Source organism: Procambarus clarkii, chromosome 5, assembly GCF_040958095.1.
Source record: "Procambarus clarkii isolate CNS0578487 chromosome 5, FALCON_Pclarkii_2.0, whole genome shotgun sequence".
In the NCBI taxonomy this organism is placed as follows: domain Eukaryota; kingdom Metazoa; phylum Arthropoda; class Malacostraca; order Decapoda; family Cambaridae; genus Procambarus; species Procambarus clarkii.
In genome coordinates this window covers 24,418,975-24,432,869 of record NC_091154.1, presented here as the reverse complement: position 1 = coordinate 24,432,869, position 13,895 = coordinate 24,418,975, and positions in this window count along the sequence as shown.

The window sequence follows — 13,895 nt, the reverse complement described above, 5'->3', positions numbered from 1 at the left end:
GATCTGAGTAACAGGTATTTGTAATCATTATGTTCCCGATCAACTCATCATTATTAGTGAAAATGAGGTCCGGGGTGTTCTCCTTCCTAGTTGGTTCTACCATTGTTGTTTAAGGCAAACCTGTCGCACATCCGTAGCAGGTCATTTGCATGTGCCTGTTCATTTAGGCTACTTCCTGGTATTCTTTCTGATATTACTGCATTAGCCAGGTGCTTCCAATTCAGGTGCCGTAGGTTGAAGTCCCCAAGCAGGATGATGTTCGGAGCTGGATTTGTGAGGTTTTCCAAGCAGTGTTCTATTTTCAGTAGTTGGTCTTTAAACTGCTGGTGATTTGCCTCCGGTGACTTATATACAAGGACAATAACTACATTTAAGATCTCTATTCTGAGTATCAGCACTTCCGCCATATCATTTGTGGTGTTTAGCAGCTCAGTACAGATGAGTATGTCTTTGATGTAGAGGCTGACCCCACCCTGAAGCCGGTGTTTCCTCTCACATCTGAAAAGATTGCACTCTGAGATCCATATTTCACCATCATGGTAGTTCTTGGTGTGAGTTTCCGTTAGGGCTGCTAACACTGCATTTGTCTCATGTCGGAGGCCATCTATGAATTGCATTTTGTTAGATTTGCGTGTTTTTATACCCTGCATGTTGGCAAATAAAAATGATGTTATGTTGTGGAAGTGCAGGATGCTCTACTTGGTGTTAGTATCTGAGGCTCTGGCAAGGAGTCTGGTAAGGTCCTGTGTTTGGCAGCTAACCCTTTATTGGTACACCGAGAACCCTTATACGATCTCACGATCGTCGTCGCCCCTATATATCGGACTCTTCAACAACAACAACAACAACATACCTGACTTTACCTGAGTACCACCAACGCTCCAGTGGCCTCGACGAGGACATGAAGCCTGTCAAGGTCCCTTCTAGACCAACTACTGACCCTCCACCAGGATGCAGCCCACAACAGTCCGCTAGCTCCCACGTACCTACTGTCTGTTAGGTAAACAGAGCCATTAGGTAAAAGGAAATGTGGCCACCTATTTCTGTCCCACTCGGGTAACGAGTCCAGGATGTATGATTGTTAGACTAGCCGACTGTACCACGGGACCATAAAGATCCCGTATATCTCAGAGAGAACACAGAAGTGGTACAATGGACTCGAACTCTTGTCTCTGGACTCTCCGGCCACATATATCACGCAAGTTCGATCCCAAGGTACTGCTTCAGTATTTTCTAAATCAACTGTCCAAATCATTCTATGAGCCTGCCAGCAGTGTTATCTGGGCCTGTGAGTGGTGGTAATCACCCCCTCTGGGACTAACTACCTCGTTAATGGTCCGAGCGGCTGCTCTATCACCACCAACCTATAACTTGATCAGTAATTAGTGGGAATATTGTAATTGTGTGTGTGAAGTAATTAGTGACCAGTCATCAGGAGAACTGTTATTGGTGGTGTGGTGAGGTTGTTAGCGGGGTCACGGAGGGTCACTGAGGTCACAGAGGGTCGGAGAACGGAATATCAGGTCAGGTCACAGAAGGGAAGGTCAATGAAGGTCAGAGGAAGGCCAGGTCAGGTCAAGATGTAACACCATATATGGCTGTTCACTAACACAAATAGAATCTGTTCACACTAGATGATGTGAAGGGCAGGTGGTCGGGTCATGGGACTAGTGAGGTCACACCTCCAAGTGTTCACAGGTCTTACGAGGTCAGGTCATGTCTGGTGACCTTGCCCTCTGCCAAGGCATAATTGCTGACGGGTGGCTCTAATCTTTCCCATCAGACAAGCCGTTGTCTAGGTGTAGTAGGAAGAAAGCCCGAGGTTATCTCCTGGTAGATGGGACTTAGCTCCGGGTTCCGCCTTAATCACTCGGGCTTTCGTACAAAGAGAGCAGCCTATCCAGCAGTAGCCAACCCCGAGCCTATATATCCAGGTCTATCCCGGCCGGCTGGGGCCTTGAATGGAGTCATGACTCCCCCTCCCACTCTCTAACTTAAACTCAAAGACCTTGTTGAGTGTGACAGTAAGGTGATGTAAGTAAGGTTCTGAGGGCTGGCTGTTCTTAGGCCTTGCGTGACGAGTAGTTAATATTGATACAGGAGGAGGAGTCAAGGGAGTATAATTATCCATGTAATATGTAATCATGTTTTCATTATGTTTAATCTCATAACCAAAGAACTCTGCTTTATATATATTTTATGATTTACATGGTTGTAAATCATAAATCCTTACTTGTTAACAACAGTTTGTATATCATAATTCCTTCACTGTTAACATCAGTCTGTAAATCATAATTCCTTCACTGTTAACATCAGTCTGTAAATCATAAATCCTTCACTGTTAACATCAGTCTGTAAATCATAATTCCTTCACTGTTAACATCAGTCTGTAAATCATAAATCCTTCACTGTTAACATCAGTCTGTAAATCATAAATCCTTCACAGTTAATATCAGTCTGTAAATCATAATTCCTTCACAGTTAATATCAGTCTGTAAATCATAAATCCTTCACTGTTAACATCAGTCTGTAAATCATAAATCCTTCACAGTTAACATCAGTCTGTAAATCATAAATCTTTTACTGTTAACATCAGTCTGTAAATCATAAATCCTTCACAGTTAATATCAGTCTGTAAATCATAAATGCTTCACTGTTAACATCAGTCTGTAAACTGTTTACAGTCATTATAGAGGCCAGTTTCACCCCTTAACTTAAAAATCAATCTGAATTTATGGTGGCATCCCTTCTCATCTCTCCATCTATCTTCTATCTACGCACTTCACCGTTTCTACCTACGTTATCTACCTGAACTCATCATAGCGCTTCTTTCTGACTATTTCTACTCATCTTCATCTACCCCCACTCCAGCCCCTCTCTCTCTAACTCTACTCTCCATCCCATTTTATCTACCAAAACTTTTCTTCTCACCTGAGTACCCATTCTCACTGACTCTCCCTCACTCTTCCTCATTGACTCTACCTCACTCTTAGTCACTGACTCTCCCTCACTGACTCTCCCTCACTCTCCCTCACGGACTCTCCCTCACTCTCCCTCACTGACTCTACCTCACTCTCCCTCACTGACTCTCCCTCATTGTACCTCACTGTCCCTCACTGACTTTCCCTCACTTGTTCACAACTTCTGACAAAGTTACAAAGAACTGTCAAGTCAAGTCATGTTAGGTTAGGTTAGTGAACAGAAGGTCAATGAGGGTCAAATGAAGTAAGGAAAGGTCAGGTGAGGTAAGAAAAGGTCAGGTGAGGTAAGAAAAGGTCAGGTGAAGTAAGGAAATGTGAGGTGAAGTAAGGAAAGGTCAGATGAAGTAAGGAAAGGTCAGGTGAGGTAAGAAAAGGTCAGGTGAGGTAAGGAAAGGTCAGGTGAGGTAAGGAAAGGTCAGGTGAAGTAAGGAAAGGTCAGATGAAGTAAGGAAAGGTCAGGTGAAGTAAGGAAAGGTCAGATGAAGTAAGGAAAGGTCAGGTGAGGTAAGGAAAGGTCAGATGAAGTAAGGAAAGGTCAGGTGAGGTAAGGAAAGGTCAGGTGAAGTAAGGAAAGGTCAGGTGAAGTAAGGAAAGGTCAGATGAAGTAAGGAAAGGTCAGGTGAGGTAAGGAAAGGTCAGGTGAAGTAAGGAAAGGTCAGATGAAGTAAGGAAAGGTCAGGTGAGGTAAGGAAAGGTCAGATGAAGTAAGGAAAGGTCAGGTGAGGTAAGGAAAGGTCAGGTGAGGTAAGGAAAGGTCAGGTGAAGTAAGGAAAGGTCAGGTGAAGTAAGGAAAGGTCAGGTGAGGTAAGGAAAGGTCAGGTGAGGTAAGGAAAGGTCAGGTGACACTGTGACTCACTAGACAGGAGACAGTGACTGTGACTTACTATAGCCACAGGGAGTGCGGCACCACCCCCACATTCTACCCAACAGACACCCTACCTGCCCCAACCCCTGTCAGCCCCCCACTAAGTACCCACCTAAGGCACCCTCCCCCCTCCTCCCACTCACCCCCCTCCTCCCACTCCCCCCTCCTCCCACTCACCCCCCTCCTCCCACTCACCCCCCCTCCTCCCACTCCCCCCTCCTCCCACTCCCCCCTCCCCCCAGGACCTTCTCCCACATGCCCTCCCGTCTCTCCCACCCACAAGCCCTCTGTTCTCCCCCGCCCCCCTAAGCCCCCCACTCTCCCCCACCCCACCTAAGCCTTCCCCTCTCCACCACTCCCCAAAACCCTCCCCTCTTCCTCACCCACCTCAGCCTTCCCTTTCCCCCCACGCCTCCCAAGCCCTCCCCCCTTTACTGCCCCCCCAAACCCCCCCCCCTTTTCCCCCATCCCCCCAACTCTCCCCCCCCATACCTCCCCATCTCAACCCTCTCAATCCTCCCCCTCTCACCCCCCCAACCCTTCCCCTCTCACCCACCCCCCAACCCTTCCCCTCTCACCCCCCCTCCCCCCACCCCCTACCCTCCCCCTCCCCCACCCACCCCTCCAAGCCCTTCCTCCTCCACCAGTCTCCCCGTACCAGATCCTCCCAGCTCCCACTCACCCCAGACCCCACAGGTCCCCCCCAGAGGAGAAGCAGAAGAGAGTTTCAAGGTAATGTACTCGAACATAGAGGGGATCACAAGCAAGGTAAGTGAACAAAGGAAAAGAGCACAAGAAGTGAACCCAGATGTAATCGGACTCACTGAAACAAAACTCTCTGGAATCATAACGAATGCCGTGTTTCCCCAGGAGTAAACAGTAATAAGGAAAGAGAGGGAAGGTAGGGGAGTAGGCGGAGTGGTCCTACTCATGAGAAGGGAATGGAGTTTTAAGGAGATGGCCATCCCGGGCCGTGAGGGTTTCAGAGACTACATAGCAGGCACCATGACCAGGGGAGCAGGCCACCATTTATAGGGAGCCAGGCACCATTTATAGGGAGCAGGCAGACCAGCAGGCACCATTTATAGGGAGCCGGTCGGCCGAGCGGACAGCACGCGAGACTTGTGATCCTGTGGTCCTGGGTTCGATCCCAGGCGCCGGCGAGAAACAATGGGCAGAGTTTCTTTCACCCTATGCCCCTGTTATCTAGCAGTAAAATAGGTACCTGGGTGTTAGTCAGCTGTCACAGGCTGCTTCCTGGGGGTGGAGGCCTGGTCGAGGACTGGGTCGCGGGGACACTAAAAGCCCCGAAATCATCTCAAGATAAGATGACAATGGAAGGACCAACAATAGTAGTAGCAGTAATATATAACCCTCCACCAAATGACAGAAGACCCAGTCAAGAGTACGAAAACAACAACATGGCAGTTAACACTATAATTGAGAGGGCAGCCTCTGCTGCCTGTAGAAATAGATCCCACCTGCTCATCATGGAGGACTTCAATCACGGAAGGATTGACTGGGAGAACAAGGAACCGCATGGAGACGCGGATACGTGGAGAGCCAAACTACTGGAGGTGGTGACTAGAAACTTTTTAACCCAGCATGTCAGAGAACCCACAAGGATGAGAGGAAATGACGAACCAGCTAGACTCGACCTGGTCTTCACCCTGAACGACTCTGACATAAGAAAAATCGGTTTTGAGGCCCCAGTAGGAATGAGCGACCGCAGTGTATTGGTGTTTGAGTACCTGATTGAAGAAGGGTTATTGAACTCGAGGAGGGATACCGAAACCAAAAGGTTAGCATACCGAAAGGGAAACTATGAGGAGATAAGAAAATTTCTAACAGATATAGCATGGGAAACAGAGCTCAGGGAAAAGACGGCCCAAGATATGATGGACTACATCACGCAAAAGTGCAAGAACGCAGCAAACAAGTTTGTCCCAGTCCAAAAGGAAAACAGTAAAATGAAGATGAGAAACCCATGGTTTAATCAGAGATGTAGGCTAGCTAAGCAGCAAAGTAAAAGAGCATGGAGAAACTATAGGAATAACAGGACACTGGAGAGCAGAGAAAGATACCAGAATGCCAGGAATGAATATGTCAGGATGAGAAGAGAGGCAGAAAGACAATACGAAAATGACATCGCAAGCAAGGCAAAGACTCAGCCTAAATTGCTGCATAGCCACATCAGGAGAAAAACAACAGTAAAGGAACAGGGTATGAAACTAAGGATAGGGGCAGAAGGATTCACTACAAACGACAAGGAAGTGTGTGAGGAACTGAATAAGAAATTCCAGGAGATCTTCACCATAGAGCAAGGAAAAATCCCAGAGATAAGAGAGGGAATAGCTAACCAGGAACCACTGGAAGAGTTTGAGATTACCAGCGGGGAAGTAAGGAAGTGTTTACTAGAGTTGGATGTGACAAAGGCTATAGGCCCAGATGGAATCTCCCCTTGGATACTAAAGGAAGGAGCAGAAGAACTGGGCCTACCACTCTCCATAGTGTATAACAAATCACTGGCAACGGGGGAACTGCCAGAAATTTGGAAAACAGCTAACGTAATCCCGATATACAAGAAAGGGGATAGACAGGAGGCACTGAATTACAGGCCAGTGTCCCTAACCTGCATACCATGCAAGCTGATGGAGAAGATTATGCGAAGAAAGCTAGTGGAGCACCTGGAGCGAAAGAACTTTGTAACACAGCATCAACATGGGTTCATTGATGGCAGGTCCTGCCTCACAGGGTTACTTGAATTCTACGACCAGGCAACAAAAATAAGGCAAGAAAGAGAAGGGTGGGCAGACTGCATATTTTTGGATTGTCAGAAAGCCTTTGATACAGTGCCACACAAGAGGCTAGTGAAAAAGCTGGAGATGCAGGCTGGAGTGAAAGGGAAGGTACTCCATTGGATAAAGGAGTACCTAAGCAACAGGAGACAACGAGTCTGTGTGAGGGGTGAGGTCTCAAATTGGTGAGACGTTACAAGTGGAGTCCCGCAGGGGTCAGTCCTTGGACCTATACTGTTTCTGATATATGTAAATGATCTCCCAGAAGGTATAGAATCGTTTCTCTCAATGTTTGCCGATGATGCAAAAATTATGAGGAGAATTGAAACTGAGGACTTTAGTAGGAGGCTACAAGATGACCTAGACAGACTGAGTGAATGGTCCAACAAATGGCTGTTGAAGTTCAACCCGAGTAAATGCAAAGTAATGAAACTAGGCAGTGGAAACAGGAGGCCAGACACAGGATACAGAATAGGAGATGAAGTACTTAATGAAACGGACAGAGAGAAAGATCTAGGAGTTGATATCACACCAAACTTGTCTCCTGAAGCCCACATAAAAAGAATAACGTCTGCGGCATATGCGAGGCTGGCTAACATCAGAACAGCCTTCAGGAACCTGTGTAAGGAATCATTCAGAATCTTGTACACCACATAAGTAAGACCAATCCTGGAGTATGCGGCCCCAGCATGGAGCCCGTACCTTGTCAAGCACAAGACGAAGCTGGAAAGAGTCCAAAGGTATGCCACTAGACTAGTCCCAGAACTAAGAGGCATGAATTACGAGGAAAGGCTGCGGGAAATGCACCTTACGACACTGGAAGACAGAAGAGTAAGGGGAGACATGATCACAACCTACAAAATCCTCAGAGGAATCGACTGGGTAAACAAGGATAAACTATTCAACACTGGTGGGACGCGAACAAGGGGACACAGGTGAAAACTGAGTACCCACATGAGCCACAGAGACGTTAGAAGGAACTTTTTCAGTGTCAGAGTAGTTAACGGATGGAATGCATTGTAACACCACCATAAAATGCCACCATTGTAACAAACCACTATAATGGAACACCTAATCTAATAATGTATACTACTATAATAATAATGTACACACTACTATGTATCCTGAGTAACACTTCCTATTAGTTGCAGTTGGTAACACTGTTATTGAACACGGTAATATGAGCTGACATATGATGGTTACACCGGAACCAAAAGGTACACTGCCAACAAGGAAATGCTACACAGGACTAAATAACGCGGCCACCATCTGCCTTCACCATTGAGACTATATCAAACAACGAGGCAAGAAACATTGCTTGACTTGGAGAGTACTTTCTATGACTGTCATTAATTATGGGATGGTTGTCAGCCACTATATCCAAAAGGCTAAGAGGATTCAACAATTGACACACACGGGAAATTTAACATGAGTTTATTGAGATACCAAAATTATGCTAATCACAACTTATAAATCCTACTCTAACACTGGCCAAAAGTTAAGAAATTTGGACATGGAACAAAACCTCAGAGATCACACACATTACCTTAAGACCTCTGTCTCTCCCTGTCTGAGATGTTCTTCACAGACCCGCTCTCGATCCTGGTGTCCCGCACTCTGTCCCTAAGTCTCTACAGGACCAATATATACCCTCGAAAAATTGGGAGGGGAAGATTTACTGTTGCTACCTAGATCAGAAATGCCAGGGGGGTCGGGCCACACGTGCACAAACACTTAAAATATTTCAATTAAGCTTGTTTGACATTCACCATACACTCTTCAAGAGAGGAGTTATTAATTACGTGTGTGACTGACCTCTGGCCTGGCCAAAAGGGGGAGATCCATGGATGTTTACACATAAGAATCTGGAGTCTAATTCCATTGCAATGTTTGACAAGAGTATCATGAAATATTACATACTTGAAAGTATGCTGACTAAGACTAACCCAGGAATTTTTTAATCAACATACAAGATAATTCGGAGGTCATCTGGGCTGACCTCTTGGAGAAGGCTTCTCTGAGTGAGAACTCTAATGGAGGGGGGGGGGTCATGGGTGTTACAGCATTAGGCAGTGATGTGGTGGAGGCTGATTCCATACACAGTTTCAAATGTAGATATGATAGAGCCCAGTAGGCTCAGGAATCTGTACACCAGTTGATTGACAGTTGAGAGGCGGGACCAAAGAGCCAAAGCTCAACCCCCGCAAGCACAAATAGATGAGTACTAGACAGGAGATGGTGACTGTGACTCACTAGACAAGAGAGTGACTGTGACTCACTAGACAGGAGACAGTGACTGCCACTCACTAGACAGGAGACAGTGACTGTGACTCACTAGACAGGAGACAGTGACTGTGACTCACTAGACAGGAGACAGTGACTGCGACTCACTAGACAGGAGACAGTGACTCACTAGACAGGAGACAGTGACTGTGATTCACTAGACAGGAGACAGTGACTGTGACTCACTAGACAGGAGACAGTGACTGTGACTCACTAGACAGGAGACAGTGACTGTGATTCACTAGACAGGAGACAGTGACTGTGACTCACTAGACAGGAGACAGTGACTGTGATTCACTAGACAGGAGACAGTGACTGTGACTCACTAGACAGGAGACAGTGACTGTGACTCACTAGACAGGAGACAGTGACTGTGATTCACTAGACAGGAGACAGTGACTGTGACTCACTAGACAGGAGACAGTGACTGTACCTCTGGCTGGAAACACAGTTACTGTATCTCCAGGTAGAGATACAGTCAGTGAGAGGCAGCAGGTGGGAGAGGAACCAGTCACCACAGAGACTGCATCAGAGGGCTGCGAGCTGCCCTTCATTACCGTGGGAATTACTACTGGCCTCTTATCACGGAACGCAGTTATTCCTGTCACCGTCTCCTGTCTAGCGAGTCGCTGTCACCGTCTCCTGTCTAGCGAGTCGCTGTCACCGTCTCCTGTCTAGTGAGTCGCTGTCACCGTCTCCTGTCTAGCGAGTCGAAGTTAGTGTCACCTATCTATCGAACTACAGTCATTGTCGACCTGTATTTACTTCTGTATATAGTTCAGTAGTCAATTCTATACTTCTAATATACCTGTAGTATACCTTTACTATACTTCTAGCATACCACTAGTATACCACGCCTCCTGGAGTTCTGGTGTCGTCACGATCTCTGCATCACCAGTTCCTTCTTCGACACCAAGCCCCAACATAAGGTTTCCTGGAGACACCCCAGGTCTCAGGACTGGCAGCAACTCGACCTGGTGCTTACGGGGGTGTAGCAATCTGAGAAGCGTCAAACTGACCCGCAGCTTTTAGAGCGCAGAGTGTGACACCGACCACTCTCTCTCTCTCGTTGTTTGCTAAATAAAGTTCCAACTCAGGATAGCCACAGAGCAAAGGAGGAGAGACCACAGTAAACAAGCCCCGTGACCTTCACAATGTGGAGTAGTTCACTGCGACGCTGGTGAACGCCCTTCCTGGACCACCATGGGACAGTGCAAGTGAGAGGTGGTCACACCTCAGGGGCACTGTTTTCAACACTGCCATGTCCACCTACGGTATGAGGCAGAACAAGTCAGCAGTCTGGTTCGAGGCCAGTACAGAGGAACTGTTACCCCCTCGTAGAGGTAAAGAGAGGAGCTCTCTCAGCTTACAAAGAACCTGCACTCAGTAAGGAACCTACAGGCCCTCCGTGCTGCCTCCTGGAGAGTTCAACAAGCTGTATGGCGCTGGAGTATACCTTTATTATACTTCTAGTATACCTGTAGCATACATTTATTATACTTCTAGTATACCTGTAGCATACATTTATTATACTTCTAGTATACTTGGAGTATACCTTTAGTATAATTCTAGTATACCTGTAGCATACATTTAGTATACTTCTAGTATATCTGTAGCATACCTTTATTATACTTCTATTATACCTGGAGTATACCTTTAGTATACTTCTAGTTTATATGTAGCATACCTTTATTACACCTTTAGTATACTTATAGTATGCATGTAGCATACCTTGAGTATTCATTTAGTATACTTATAGTATACCTTTAGTATTTCTTTAGTATGCTTATAGTATACCTGTAGCATACCTTTAGTATACCTATAGCATACCTTTAGTATACTTTTTAGTATACTTTTAGTATACATATAGTAAACCTTTTAATATACTTCTAGTATATCTGTAATATACTTCAAGCATACCTATACTATACTCCTAGTATGCTTGTTGTATACTAATAACATAACTGTTGTATACTTTTAATAAAACTGTAGTATACTCCTAATATACCTGTAGTATACTTTTAATATACCTGTAGAATACTTTTAATATACCTGTAGTATACTTCTTATATACCTGTTGTATACTAATATACCTGTAGTATACTTCAAGTTTACCTTTAGTATACCAGTAGTATATTTATAGTATTCCTATAGTACACTTCTAGTATACCTGTAGTATATTTCAATAATACCTGTAGTATACTTCTAATATACCTGTAGCATACTTGTTGCACCAACACAAATAAGTTCCATCACCAACAATAATACTGCCTACGAAACCTTTACATCTCTCCCTCCGATGAAAGCGGCTTAAGCCAGCATGTATATAATACTTTACCAGTCTGGAAACTTCACAAGCCAGGGTTATTATTGCCATAAACAACCTTGTAGCACTCCAGGGTTATTATTGCCATAAACAACCTTGTAGCGCTCCAGGGTTATTATTGCCATAAACAACCTTGTAGCACTCCAGGGTTATTATTGCCATAAACAACCTTGTAGCGCTCCAGGGTTATTATTGCCATAAACAACCTTGTAGCGCTCCGGGGTTATTATTGCCATAAACAACCTTGTAGCGCTCCGGGGTTATTATTGCCATAAACAACCTTGTAGCGCTCCAGGGTTATTATTGCCATAAACAACCTTGTAGCGCTCCGGGGTTATTATTGCCATAAACAACCTTGTAGCGCTCCAGGGTTATTATTGCCATAAACAACCTTGTAGCGCTCCGGGGTTATTATTGCCATAAACAACCTTGTAGCGCTCCAGGGTTATTATTGCCATAAACAACCTTGTAGCGCTCCGGGGTTATTATTGCCATAAACAACCTTGTAGCGCTCCAGGGTTATTATTGCCATAAACAACCTTGTAGCGCTCCGGGGTTATTATTGCCATAAACAACCTTGTAGCGCTCCAGGGTTATTATTGCCATAAACAACCTTGTAGCGCTCCAGGGTTATTATTGCCATAAACAACCTTGTAGCGCTCCGGGGTTATTATTGCCATAAACAACCTTGTAGCGCTCCGGGGTTATTATTGCCATAAACAACCTTGTAGCGCTCCAGGGTTATTATTGCCATAAACAACCTTGTAGCGCTCCGGGGTTATTATTGCCATAAACAACCTTGTAGCGCTCCGGGGTTATTATTGCCATAAACAACCTTGTAGCGCTCCGGGGTTATTATTGCCATAAACAACCTTGTAGCGCTCCGGAGTTATTATTGCCATAAACAACCTTGTAGCGCTCCGGGGTTATTATTGCCATAAACAACCTTGTAGCGCTCCAGGGTTATTATTGCCATAAACAACCTTGTAGCGCTCCGGGGTTATTATTGCCATAAACAACCTTGTAGCGCTCCGGGGTTATTATTGCCATAAACAACCTTGTAGCGCTCCGGGGTTATTATTGCCATAAACAACCTTGTAGCGCTCCGGGGTTATTATTGCCATAAACAACCTTGTAGCGCTCCAGGGTTATTATTGCCATAAACAACCTTGTAGCGCTCCAGGGTTATTATTGCCATAAACAACCTTGTAGCGCTCCGCAGCTCATAAACTTTACAGAAAAGTGCAAACTTGGCCAATTTAATTTCAGAAAGATACACAGGTTTTAAGTGCTTGATGAAACTGGACAACAGTCTTTAGAACAAGAAACTCTGTGGGGAAAACCCTTTACTTAAGAACTCGGGTCAGATTCACGAAGCAGTTACGCAAGCAATTACGAACCTGTAAATCTTTTTTCAATCTTTGGCGGGTTTGTTTACAGTTATTAAACAGTTAATGAGCTCCGAAGCACCAGGAGGCTGTTTATAACAATACCAACAGTTGACTGGGATGTTTTCATGCTTGTAAACTGGTTAATAAATGTAACGAAAGCCGACAAAGATGGAGGAAAGATGTACACATTCGTAAGTACTTGCGTAACTGCTTCGTGAATCTGGCCCGGATTTTCTTATCTTATTTTACACGATTCGTTCATTCCTTAATATCTGTAAGGTTTTCAAAAACAGGCAATTTAACCTCGTAACTATTTTCGTTTAGGTTGGAGTCCAGGCCAGGGATGAGTGACTGGGGCTAGTTCTTAACTGTTCATCTGTGTTCAGCCAGCAGTAACTGGGAACTTGGTTTGTTAAACGATTGTACGGGTCGTGTTCCAGGGTAAACTAGTAGGATAAGGTTTACCTTGAGCTATGGGAAGGGAAAGCTCTCAGCCTGCTAACAGGAGTGGGCAGTCGTCTATGCGTCCCCCACTAACACTGTCCTCAGGGCCAATACACATCCCCACCAACACTGTCCTCAGGGCCAATACACACCCCCACCAACACTGTCCTTAGAGCCAGTACACACCCCCACCAACACTGTCCTCAGGGCCAGTACACACCCCCACCAACACTGTCCTCAGGGCCAGTACACACCACCACCAACACTGTCCTCAGGGCCAGTACACACACCCACCAACACTGTCCTCAGGGCAAGTACACACCCACCCCACCAACACTGTCCTCAGGGCCAGTACACACCCCACCAACACTGCCCTCAGGGCCATTACACACCCCCACCAACACTGTCCTCACGGCAAGTACACACACCCCCCCCCCCACCAACACTCTCCTCAGGGCCAGTACACACCCCCACCAACACTGTCCTCAGGGCCAGTACACACACCACCAACACTGTCCTCAGGGCAAGTACACCCCCCCCCCCACCAACACTGTCCTCAGGGCCAGTACACACCCTCACCAACACTGTCCTCAGGGCAAGTACACACCCCCCCCACCAACACTGTCCTCAGGGCCAGTACACACACCCACCAACACTGTCCTCAGAGCCAGTACACACCCCCACCAACACTGTCCTCAGGGCCAGTACACACTCCCACCAACACTGTCCTCAGGGCCAGTACACACAACCCCCACCAACACTGTCCTCAGGGCCAGTACACACACCACCAACACTGTCCTTAGGGCC